This window comes from Cupressus sempervirens, chromosome 1 (assembly GCF_028749045.1).
Source record: "Cupressus sempervirens isolate cs-2001-9-10 chromosome 1, ASM2874904v1, whole genome shotgun sequence".
NCBI classification, from domain to species: domain Eukaryota; kingdom Viridiplantae; phylum Streptophyta; class Pinopsida; order Cupressales; family Cupressaceae; genus Cupressus; species Cupressus sempervirens.
Window position 1 is genome coordinate 328,987,286 of NC_143118.1, and position 14,083 is coordinate 329,001,368.

Sequence of the window (14,083 nt, forward strand, 5' to 3'; positions counted from 1 at the left end):
ATATGATGTCTGATCTATGCATTACCCCTATAGGTTCTTATGATGTTGTCCTTGGCATGGATTGACTTTATGCCTACATCACCAAGATGGATTGTCGATAGAAGAGGGTGGAATGTGTGGATGAAGATGGGATCTCTAGAGTGATCTTCAGAGTAAAGAGACCAGTATCCCTTTGTATGATTTCTGCTATGTAGCTTAGATGGTGCATGCCAAGGAATGTCAATTTTTGACTATCACCATTAGTGATAGATGGGAAGATTTTGAGGGAGAGCCATCCCTTAATGATTTTCCAGTCTTGCAGGAGTTTGCAGATGTGTTTCCTTCAGAGCTCCCTGGTATGCCTCCACCTAGAGCAGTGGAATTCCATATAGATCTTGTGCCAAGAGTGGAGCCAGTATCAAGAGAACCATACAAGATGACTACTCATGAGCTTAGTGAGCTAAAGAATCAGTTGGAGGAACTCTTAGAGAAAGGGAATATTTGACCTAGTGTGTCACCTTGAGGTGCACTAGTGATCTTCGTAAAGAAGAAGGATGGATCACTATGGTTGTGTATTGATTATCAATAGCTGAATAAAGTAACCATCAAGAATCAATACCCACTTTCTAGGATTGATGATCTCTTCGATCAGTTATAGGGTGCTCGAGTATTTTCAAAGATTGATCTAGAGTCAGGTTATCATTAGTTGAGGATTGTCAATAGTGACATCCCCAAGACTACATTCCATATGAGGTATGGTCACTACAAGTTCACTATGGTACCATTTGGGATTCTCTAGATTGGCACACCCAATCACATCTCTTCAAAAGAAAGGGAAGAAGTATGAGTGGATAGAAAAGTGTGATAGAGCTTTTCTAGAGCTCAAGAGAGCCCTCATGAGTGCATCAATCCTAGTAGTACCAAATCCTTCTATGGATTTTGTGGTATGCATAGATACATCTTTGGATGGTATAGGGGTAGTCCTTATGTAGGATGGATGACCTATTTCCTTCAAGTCTAGGAAGTTGAAAACTCATGAACTCAATTACCCCACTCATGACCTAGAGCTTGCAGTATTGGTTCATGCTTTAGTAAGGTGGTGACACTTCCTTCTAGGTCATAGATTTGAGCTTCATTCTGACCACCAGAGCTTGCAGTACATATTTATGCAGCTAAACCTTAATGCTAGGCAAAGAAGGTGGATGGAGTTCCTTTGTGAGTACAATTTTGATGTTCATTACATCAAGGGAAATGAGAATGTGGTTGTAGATGCCTTAAGTAGAATGCACCATGAGCTTTCATCTGTGACTACTTGCACTAAATTGAGAGAGTGGATCCTACTACACTTTCTAGAAGATGAGCTTTATGTAGAAGTTAGTTAGATGGTGCATTCTGAGAGACCCTTAGAAGGGAAGTATGTAGAGTATTCCTTGGAGTCTAATGGAATTTTGTTTCATAGAGGACGTATGTATGTACCTGCTATTGGGGCTTTGCACAAGATCATTGTACTTGAGGCTCATAGAGCACCTCATGTAACACACCCTGGTGTTAAGAACTTACATGCAGATCGAAGATAGTTGTTTCACTGGCCAGGCATGAGAGTGAAATTTTTTAGCATTGTTGTGAGATGCTTCAAGTGCTAGAGGGTGAAGGCAGAGCACCATCATCTCGATGGGCTTCTTCAGCCTCATGAGATTGCAGAGTGGAAGTGGGATGCTATATCTATGGATTTTATTGGTGGTCTCCCCATGTCATCTCGCCACCATGATACCATTTGGTGATAGTTGACATGTTGACCAAGATTTCCCATTTATCACCTATGTGTACTACATATACAACATGAGACATAGCTCAGGTGTTTTTTAGGACATTATCAGACTTCATGGCATTCCCCATAAGATCATCTCTGGTAGAGACTCTATTCACTTCATCCTTTTGGAGAGAGTTGTAGGTAACAATGGGCGCTAGGCTCAATTTTAGTACAACATACCATCCTTAGACTAATGGTCAAACCAAGTGAGTGAATTAGGCTTTGGAGGACATGTTACATATGTATGTGATGGACCATCAGGTCAAATGGGAAGAATACTTACATTTTGTCTAGCTTGTCTATAAAAATGGGCACTATTCCTCCATAGGTATGCCACCTTATGAAGCCTTGTATGAAAGACCTTGCAAAATGCCTTTGAGTTGAGATAGGATTGAGGATCAAGTATCTATTAGCCCTCAATTAGGCAAGGAGATGGACCAATAAGTGACCTTGATTAGACAATGCCTGAGAGAGGCACATGATAGGCATAAGAAGTATGCTAATGCGAAGAGGATACATCGAGAGTATCAAGTTGGAGATAAAGTCTTCTTGAGGGTGTGACCACATAAGAGTCTAATTTGATTTGGAAAGGGCTTTAAGTTGGCACCTCAGTTTGTTGGACAGTTTGAGATCCTAGAGAGGATGGGACCAGTTGCATACTATCTAGCTTTGCCACCTAGCTTGTCATGCATCCATGATGTGTTTCACATTTCAATGCGTAGAGGATAAATTTATGAAAAATCTCATAGTATAGATTGGAATGCCTTGTAGGTGGAGTTAGACTGGTAGCTAGCATTGGAGCCTATTCATATTCTTTCTTGACAAACCCTAGCTCTTCAAGGTTGAGAGCTAGACTAGGTTAGGGTCCATTGAGATTGTTATGATGAGGTCATGATTTAATAGGAGGATGCAACATGGATGTGATCTTAGTACCCATATCTTTTTGATGAACTCTAGGAGGAAGTTCATGCCTAGTGGGGGAGGATGTGAGGCCTCGCCCTAACCCATCAAAGTATAGTTGATACATTATTATTTTGATACGCATGACTTCATATGTTGAGACACTATCAAATACATTGAATATTATTATGTTATCTTATGTTGTGTGATGTTTTGCTTGTAGATGTTTAATTGTGTTATTTAATGTTTTAATAACATGTATACTAATGAAGTAGTGTAGAAAGTGAATGTAGAGTTAACACTGTGATTATGCAAATTTAGTAGTTAAGTATATGAATAGAAACAAGATAAATTACTAATTAGTTAAAAGATTTATGCTTCAAATTATGTGATTTTCCTGATGAGTTATGTGTGTGTGTGTGTGTGTGTGTGTGTGTGTGATTTTCTTGAGCTATTGATGTGTGCAACGAGTGTGTAGGATATCTTAGCTGAGAAATCTAATGGAGAATCAGAACTGAACCCTATGTACCATTTTTGAAAATGAGGGTTGAGTCTAACAAAAGATACAAACCTCGTTGTTTGTATTTTATTTGTATCGTGAGTTGAATGAATGTATCATTCTTTAATCAATAAGTGCTAATGTTTTGTAATAGTGATTTTTTAGTGTCACTTGACACTCATGATTTGTATATGCATTTCAACATGATAGTTAGGATTAACCGAGTAACCTAAAGATCTAAATTGGACTAGGTTACTAAAATTTTTAACTAATCAGTTAATAATCGAGATTTAATTACCCTAATTAGGATTAGTGAGTAATTTGCATTTTTAAAAGTTGTTAGAAAGTCCAAAAATTTCCAAGCTTTTGTTAGGTCCCCTAATAGTCCTAGCAGCCAAATCATGAAAACTAAGTACCTAAGGGGTATGATATGGGTTAGGTGCATTTTCTACCCCTTTGTCCCCTTTTGTTGACTTTTAAGGTCACCCAAATATTCTATTTTTGCTTTATTGCAAAAATTGAATGTTTCACCATGAGTTGGATAATTTAAACTCCACCCTGAGGTTAGCCTTATGAAAAGTTGAGTTAGAAGTCTCTAGAACTTTAGGCAAGTGGGGGAGTTATTAGATTTTTGAAGGTGGTTGAGTTAGTATCTATTTTAGAGGTAAATTTGAGAGAGAATGAGTGTTTACCCAACCTCTAGTTTTAGAGAGCAATTCAGGATTGAAGGAGAAGGACAAGGAAGGGAAGCTCATCTCAAATTTTCCAATTGCCATAACCTTATTGTAAAGGTAGGAGCCCTTCAAGCTCTTTTGGTTCATGTTCTGTTTCATGCTTAAGTAATTTTTTTTGCATATGTATGTTCATGTGTTTGTTGAATATGTTTGGGTGGGATTGAAATGCATTTTTCTTTAAAAAAATTTCTTTAGTATTTTGATTTGATTTTCAAAGGGATTGGATGGGTTGTATTGGCATTACTCACCCTCAGATAGGGCAAAAGTGGCCATGTACAAGAAGAGTTCTTTATTTGGACTCCAACTATGCAGAGTCTCTCCTCAAGATAAGGAGAGGGAGAGAGTAGGGTGTTATGGGCCCCTACTCATTAGCAAAAACTATGTTTTGAGTTTTGGAATTTATGAAATGGAAGAACAAAAATTCTTGTGATTATAGCCCTGAAAGGGGACCTATTATGGTGTTGTGGCTGACATCTCTTGTTGGAAAAGTCCACCTTCTCCCTAGTTTGGTTCAGTGACGAATCTGTTGTGTAAACCTAGATGGGAGTGAGTGTTTGAAATTGTCTACATGTTAAGATTGGTTGTCTCCTGGTCAGTTTTCATTCTCTCCATGATCATCTTGATGTGTTGCAGACTTCGTAATGGTTTCCCTATTATGAAGCCAAGAAGGAAATTCAAAATTGTTAATGAAATTCAAATATGTTAGGAGATTTCTCCTCGGGATAATAATCCTATGTAAAATTTTTATTTTTAAACTTATTGTTGAAATGGCTATGATGTTGGGTTTTCTTCCTAGTTCTTTCTTGATGAGCCTTTGAATCAAGTGGTAAAATAAAATAAATGAGAAGTGGCTGGTCCATGTATGTTGATAAAAGAACTGAGTAATATTCTTGCATATGAGATTCTCGTATTTCAGTTTTGCATATTTTTACTTGAACTTTGACATAATGATATTTTATCTTACACTGGAATTTATATGCTTTGACAGTGTATTCATTTGATTAATGTTCATTGGACACATTGGTGATATATATAAATTTATGAAATTTCAAAATCAAACAATGTTGAAGAAAATTTGTATTTGATTAGTACTTCAATTTCGTAATTATTCTTGAGTATGAGGAAGTTAAATATTTCTATTCAAATTCTAAGGCATTACATTTAACCCTATGTTATAAATCCAATTAGAAAAAAAAATACCTCCTTGTCCAAAAAAACAATTTGCATTCAAAATTAACACTTGGACAAAAAAAATGTACATGTTAAAAAAAAAAAAAACCCCCTAGAGCAAATATGCTCTCTGGATTTTCTATGGAAAAAATATTTAATTGTGCTCTTGAATAGAGAATCTTAAAGATTCTCTAAATATCTCTTTAAACATAACAAATATATCAAATTAAAGAAAAGAAAAGAAATAATAAATAAAAATAAAAATATATACATAGAAATCTATTTCTAAATATCCTACCCACTAAACTTTATGCTATAAATCCTCACCACACTTGGGGCAAGCAAATTTGACCAAAAATGCTTTTAAGGGGGGTGACATCACCCTTGCACCCCCATAAAATTTGTAGCCCTGTGAGACCACGTGACATGACCAATGAGTTTGAGTGGGAAATTTAAAAGTTTAAAAGTCAAAATGAATTTGCATTGCTTTGTAATCTTTTTAGACTTTAAAAAAAAAAAGACCAAACATTGTCCCATGCGTTTCCTTCCTGGCAAGTAACTTTGGGTAGCGTGTGGTAGACTTGGGCCAACATGCATTGACTTTGGTTGGGTTGCCTAGACCTTGGGTAGCGTAGATTTGTTTGGGTAAATGTGGGAAGTGGGTTAGGTAAAGGGGTAAGTGTTAAGGGGTTAGATTAGTAAGTTTTGAATAAAGTTTTGAATTTAGTTAGTGTTATTTTTAAGAAATTTAATTATTATGTTTTTTAAATATTAGTATATTTTAATGATAATAATAATTATTAGTATATCTTATTATTAGAATTTAGTTAGTTATTAATTATTTTTAATATTTTCTCTTAGTCAAAGTATAGTTAGCAATCATATAGTATAAGATAATAGTTAGTGTTTTAAATAGAGTTTTGTTTTTAGTAAAATTTAATTTATAAATGTTAGATGTTAGACATGGTAAGTGATTTAAATAGTTCTTTTTAAAGTTTTATGTATTTATATCAATTTTGTTTTATTTAATTGTTTTAAAGCTTGGAGTTAGATGTTTTAAATTGTTACGTTGTTTTATCTTATTAAAGATAATTTTAGTGATTAGTATTTTAGGATTATAACTTCTTTTAATTATTATTAAAATAGTAAGATTAGTAAATCACTATTTAAGCAATAGCTAGTTCGTTGATTTCTATGTTTTGAAATAAGTAGACTTATAATTATTCAAAAAAACTAATTATATTGTTACTTAATATTTTGCTTAATTGATGTCTTATTGATTAACGTTAATAGAATTTAAATTAATTATAGATTATGTTTACTAGTGGGTTTGGTATACTTTTGTTTTGTGAGTATAATATTTTAAAAGTAAATAAAAGTAATAATGTGTTATATCTTTTAGTTAATTGAAATTGGATTGTTTAATTTAATTAATCAATTTAATAATGAAAGTTTAATTTAACATTCTATTCCTCATGATGGTATAAACTGAGATGTGGTCTTAAGGTAATGTTAGGCGAACGTATATCTACTTTGCATTATACCATAGTTTAACTGGTAAATCAAACATAGTAAACTTTATCAAAACCTCTTTCAACTTAGCCATGTTATTAATCTTTTAAATTTTTTTTTAAAAAATGTGTTTTTGCCTTGTATTTTGGGCACGACAGCAACAACTACAACAAAAAATACCACACACCCCAGTGAATGTTAGATGGTTAAGAAGGCTAAGTAGACCTCCAAAAATATTTTCTCCCACTTTTTACTCTATATTACTAACAACTTTTGGTGAACCTGAATGTTATGATGAAGCTTTGCAGGTGGGCACTAAGATTTAGTGGGAGTCTATAATGAAAGAAGAAATGAGCTCCTTGCTGAAAAATAAGAGTTGGAATTTATGTAAGTTGTCTATAGGAAAAAAAGGCTTTATAGAATAAATGGGTTTGTAGGTTGAAAGAAGGGGATGGAGGTAAGAAAATATTTAAAGACAAGTTAGTATTAAAAGAAATTGCACAAAAAAAGGGCACTTATTTTGATGAGATATTCTTTCTTGTTGTTACAATGACTTCTATTCGCACTATTTTAAGTATTGTGGCAATTTTATCAACATTTTATGGCTAACATGTTGTAACTAATTTTAACCCTAAAGTGAAAAAAATACTTGTAGAAAATGGGCTTAGGGTTAGGGATTTTCATAAGGTTTGATGTGATAATTGCTTCTTGTGGCAATATTGAGCTTTAAGGGATTACATCTTTTAATCAGGTTGTAATTACTGGATCATATATTGGACTTGTTGTTTGGTGGAGGTAGCCAAGGGATTGGGTGAACCACGTTAAATCTTGGTGTCTTTTGTTCTTTTTTATGTGATTTATTATTTTCTAATATTATTTATTATTTCATGTAATTGTTATTTCTATCCATGCTTAACCTTAACAAGTGGTATCAGAGAAAGCTTTTTCTTCAGCTATCCTATGCAGGAAAGTCTCATAGTTGAATGGGAGTCTCATGGTTGAGTGGGAGTGATGGAAGAAAAGGGTAAGCTAAAGGTGGAGAAGTTTAATGGGAAAAACATTCACTTATGAAAAATGAAAATGGAAGACTATCTTTATCAGAAGGATTTATGGAAGCCACTGGAAGGAAAAACTAAGAAACAAGGAACTATGAAAGATGAGGACTAGGAGATTTTAAATAAAAAGTTAACTTGGAAGAATTTGATTATGCTTGCCACCATTGGTGAAAAATACAACATTACAAAAGCAAAGATGATGAAAGAGTTGATGTAAACCCTAGTGAAATTGTATGAAAAGATCTCCTCTTCAAATAAGATATTTCTCATGAAGCATTTATTTAATATGAAGATGGAAGAAGGTGGATCTATTGCTGATCATTTAAATGAGTTTAATGCTATTACTAGTTAGTTATCTTCTATGAATGTCAATTTTGATGAAGAAATTAGGGCTCTCTTGATTTTGTGTTCTTTGCTAGAAAGCTAGAATGACTTGGTAATAGTTGTGAGTAATTTTATTTCTAGATCTAATATCCTAAAATTTGATATGTAATTAGTGCTATTCTGAGTAAGGAAATTCATAAGAAAACCTTAGGTGGATCTACATCAGGAAGTGCTTTGAACGCACAAAATAGAGGCAGAATAATGAGAGGAGGTAATTCTAGAAATCATGGGAAATCAAGAGGAAAGTCAAAGGCAAAGAGGTCTCAATCCAAAGGACTAGGAGATTTTTCGTACTGTGGGAAGCCAGGGCATAAGAAGAAAGATTGGTAGACTCAAAAGAAAAATGAAGGAGACAAACTAGAAGGGAACAAGGAGGCAAATGTGGTAAGTAACAAATTTGAAGATGATACTTTCCTTCTTTCTTTAGAAAGTGTTGATGGCTCTTGGGTTTGATATTCTAGGGCTTCATTTTATGCTACACCACATAGAGGTTTTTTTTTTATTGTATCCAAGGAGATTTTGGGCTTATTTATTTGGGGGATAATGAAACTTGTTAGATTGTTGGTAACGAAAAAGTTAAGATTAAGTTACAAAATGGGAATCATTGGCTACTACATGAGGTAACACATGTTCCAAGGATGAGTACGAATTCAATTTTAGTAGGAAAACTCAATGATGAGGGTTGCGTAGTTAATTTTAACAAAAAAAATTGGAAGGTTTCAAAAAGTTCCCTTGTAGTAGAAAAAGGTGTGAAGGTAGGCACCTTATATCTTTATACAGGTCATACTATTCCATCTACTTTAATTTTTTCAGAGAAAAATGAATGTTTAGGAATAGTTGCTATATTTGAGTAGGGAGAACAAATGGGAATCATTGGCTACTACATGAGGTAAGACATGTTCCAAGGATGAGTATGAATTCAATTTTAGTAGGAAAACTCAATGATGAGGGTTGCATAGTTACTTTTAACAAAAAAAATTGGAAGGTTTCAAAAATTTCCCTTGTAGTAGAAAAAGGTGTGAAGGTAGGCACCTTATATCTTTATATAGGTCATACTATTCCATCTACTTTAATTTTTTCAGAGAAAAATGAATGTTTAGGAATAGTTGCTATAGTTGACTAGGGAGAACAAAAAATTTCTATAGATTCTGATACAAAATTGTGGCACTATAGAATTAGGAAAATGTGTGAGAAATTTTACCAAGTCTAAAACGTGTCAATATGGATTTTTGTGAAAGTTGTGTGTATGGAAAACAAAAGAGAGTGAGTTTTGTGAAGAGTAGGAAGGAAAAGAAAAATGAGAAATTAGAGCTTGTGCATAAAAATGTATGGGGACCAACTCAACCATCTTTCCTTGGTGGCTCTAATTATTATGTTAAATTTATTGATGATGTCACTAGAAAAGTATGGGTTTATTTCCTTAGACATAAATATGACATATTTCAAGCTTTTAAGAAATGGAAATGCTTGGTTGAAAATGAGACTAGTAAGAAATTAAAATGTCTCAAATCTAATAATGGTGGTGAGTATTGTAGTCATGAATTTGAGAATTATTTCTCCACTAATGGTATTCATAGAAATAAAACTATTCCAAGGAATCCATAGGAAAATGGAGTGGCTGAATGCATGAACAGGCCAATAATGGAGTATGAGATTGCATGTTGGGTTTTCATTAAACATGTGGGCAAAGGCTGTCAATACTAATGTATATTTGATTAGTAGAGGTTCCCCTACTCCTTTGGGCTGTGGTATTCCAGAGGAAGCATGGTTTGGTAAGAAGGCAAGTTATTCTTTTCTCAAAACCTTCAGTTGTGAAGCATTTGCACATATAGATTCTAAAAATAGAGCCAAGCTAGAAGCTAAGTCAAAGAAATATATATTTGTTAGATATGTCATTGATGAATTTGGCTATAGACTTTGGGATTTTGGAAATGGAAAAATTGCAACAAGAAGGGATGTCATATTCAATGAGAAAGTGTTATACAAATATCTATTGTAGAAACATGAGAAGAAAGAAGATGATTATTTAGTGTTTTATGATTCTCCAAAAGATGGTGCATCCTAGATATTCCTCACGATCTGTAACAAAAAATAACACACACCCCAGTGAATGTTAGATGGTCAAAAAGGCTAAGTAGACCTCCCAAAATATTTTCTCCCTCTTTGTACTCTATTTTACTAATAGATGCTGGTGAACCTGAATATTATGATGAAGCTATGCAGGTGGATACTAAGATTCGGTGGGAGTCTGCAATGAAAGAAGAAATGGACTCCTTGCTAAAAAATAAGACTTGGGATTTATGTAAGTTGTCTAAAAGTAAAAGGGCTTTACAAAATAAATATATTTATAGGTTGAAAGAAGAGGATGGTGGTAAGAAAAGATTTAAAGCTAGTTTAGTTCTGAAAGGATTTTTCTAGAAAAAGGGCATTGATTTTGATGAGATATTCTCTCATATTGTTAAAATGACTTCTATTCGCATTGTTTTAGGTATTGTGGCTATTTTATTGGCATTTTATGGCTGACATGTTGTAACTAATTTTAACCCTAAAGTGACAAAAATACTTGGATAAAATAGGCTTAGGGTTAGGGATTTTCATAAGTTGTGATGAGATATTTGCTTCTTATGGCGGTATTGAGCTATAAGGGATTATAGATTGTAATCAAGTTGTAATCATTGGGTTGTAATATTATTGGACTCACCATTTGGTGGAGGTAGCCCAAGGATTGGGTGAACTACATTAAATCTTGGTGTATTGTGTTCTCTTATGTGTGATTTATTATTTTCTAATATTAATTTTTTTGCATGTAATTGATATTTTTGTCTGTGTTTAATTCTAACAGGACCCATATCTATTGAATTTATTTCATTGACTCCTAACAGGGTCCATCCTTTCACAAGGAACATTTATATTAGTACATCATCTTGTGGGTATCATTCCCACTATATTTTCCCCTCTAATCAAGGGTTTCCCTAGTTAATAAATTTGGTGTTATTGTGTATGGTTATCTTTATATGGTTGTTTCATATTCTATTTAATTGTTTTAGAATTAATAGGATATTGAGAGTTGTTTTAATTATATAATTGATTCAGCACCCCCCCCCCCCCCCCCCAAGTTATCTTGGTCGACTTTACTTTCTAATAAGATGTAGTTAGGAAATATAAATGGTTGAAGCAGTCCTATAGGTATGGTGTGCTTAGACATTTTCTATTGGCAAGTGGAGTATCTCTTTACATAATAAAAATGTCATTCTTAAGACTCTTCCATGAAAACATTTACCACATTTGTTTGTATGTATCAAGTATCCTAGATGTCCAACCAAAGGTGATTCGTGTATCTCTTTTAGAATCATTTCCTTCATCTTGGACACAGGTACCAAGTAGATTCTTCCCTTTTAGTAGATGATATCGTCAACCACCTTGTAGTTATATGTAGTAAAAATATGGACATATTTTCTTTGAATGAAAAACACCAAAATAGCAAAAAACTCACATTAGATGTTATCCATTTTAGATGCACCAAAATAAGTAATTTCAGCTACAACCTATGATGAGCTAAACAAGGGCACCCAATAACCTTATTTGATTTTCTCTTTTTGATTTTTTTTTGCGTATGCTCTCCCAACACAATAAAATACAAATCTAATATGAAAACTAAAGAGATAAAATGTGATGGATTTGATATCAAGTATGAGAAACTTTCTCCAAATATCACAAGACCTTAGATGATGAGTGGAAGTGAAAGATCTATGGAAGAGATAATGCACAAACAATGATGAATGCAAAATTTTTTATTATTATTTTGGATTAGGACAATAAAAACTAAACTAAAAATGAAAATTCAAAACAACTAAGATTCAATGCAAGAAAATGAAATCTAGGCTAAAGAAAATCAAGATGTTATGCTACAAATGTAAGAGATGTTATGAATGCTAAGTTCTCTATGTGCTCAAGTTCTTGATGACTATGCTTGCAAGATCATGATGACTATTATTATTCTTATTTATATTATCCTACAAATGAAGGAGAGGTCTAATTTTATATAAAATAGAAAGAAATGAGTGATTGAGATCAAGAGGTGAAAGAATGGAGGGATAAGATGAAGAGGCAAAAGGGGAGTTGCTACAATTAAGCAAAAAATCAAGAAAAAGTCAAAGATTCCACTTTTATGGAGAAAAGAGAATAATTTAAAATAATTAGTGGAGAAGAAAGATGGAGAGGTCACCACCATGGAAAAGGTGATTGTGCACATTATTAAGGATAAGACAAGATTATATGCACTTTAACCAATATTAAAAAGAGGATTAAGGTGTAAAAAAGGATTAGTGAATAGGAAAAAATTTGAATTAAATTAAATTTAATCCAAATAGGTTTAGAAGAATACTATCCAAGTGTAGGGAGTAAATAAAATTTAATTTAAAGAAAGAGATAGAGGAACCATAGATTAAAGGGATGGTATTCAAGAAAAAAATCAATACAAAGAGGAGAGTGAATTTATTTAAATAGATAAATAGAAGAATATAAGAATATGGTTAATTGTTAAAATTAATTGTAATGTTAAGGGAAAATTAATATTAGAGAGAAAGGACAGTTTTAGGTATCTACAATACCTATCATCTTTTACTTGACCATTTTTAGTGCATGAATATTTTCTTGGAGTATTCAACCACTAGATGTGATTTATAATACATTGAAATTTAAGATAGAGAGCATATGGCAAGCCTTATTGATAGTGTGTTAGCCACTACATCATTTTTACCCTTTACATACTTAATGTCAAAATCAAATGATTGATTTTTCTTGCCCACTTTTTTTTTCATTCATGTAGATCCCTCTACTCCAAGAAATATCTCAAATTTTTGCAGTCAATATGCATGACAAACTTTTATTCAACTAGGTATTGCCAAAACTTTATCAACATGTGCATAATGGTGAGAATCTCCTTGTTGTACATGAAGTATAGTTGGTCTTCTCCCAAGAGATTTTGACTCTCAAATGTAATTGGGTAATAGTCTTACATCAACATCACCCCAATGCCTTTTCATGATCTCTTTCAGTCTAGGATAAATATCCAAGTGAAGTTTGGAAATTCTAGAGATAAATAGGAATACATGACCTCCTTATGTTTTTGTAATTGTGTTGTGCCTACTCATTCTATTGGAAAGATCCCTCATTTTTCCAACTTACTAATGGTGCATTGAGTTGTGATAATCTCATTACAAAATTTCTATAATAAATACACAATCCAAATATTCCACATAGATTTGAGAAATTTTTGTGAGGTGGCCAATCCAAAATGACTTGAATTTTCTCATAGTGCACCTAAACCCCTCAACATTAATGATGTTCCCCACGTAGATTATCTTCATAATTCCAAATTCACATTTGGATATTTTGACAAAAAATGATTGTGTCTCCATGATTCTCAAAACTTCATCCAAATGCCTAGAGTTTTTCTCCCACATCTTACTATAAATGATTATATTATTGAAGAAAACCAATAGGAATTTGCATGATTTCTTGTTGAATATGTGGTTCATGTAGGATTGGGATGATCAAAGCACTGGTTAACCCAAATGAAATGGTCAAGAACTCATAGTGATCATAATAATAATAAAAGGTAGTCTTTTGCATATATTTATCTCTCATGTGAATCTTATGATAGTCAAAGTTAAGACTTATTTTTGGAAAAATAGATTACATCATGTAATTATTCCAATATCTCATTGATCCTAGGGATGAAATAATTTCTTTAATGATCTTCTTGTTTAATGTATGATATTCCATACACATCTAGAGGGACCCATCCTTCTCTTTATCTGATGATTGATGGCAATAGAGTGTGGTGATGTTGGGCTTGTCCTCCTTCCTCCAACCTAATGGTGTGCTAAAATCCATCGTGTGAAGGTAAGCTAGGTTTAATGTTGGTGAAGGATACATCATTCTTATCCAATATTGTATAAATATCCTCATCTTGGTAGTAGGATTTTTACCCCTATATATGTTTTGTTGAGTTTTAGCAATGTGTTACCCATACAAC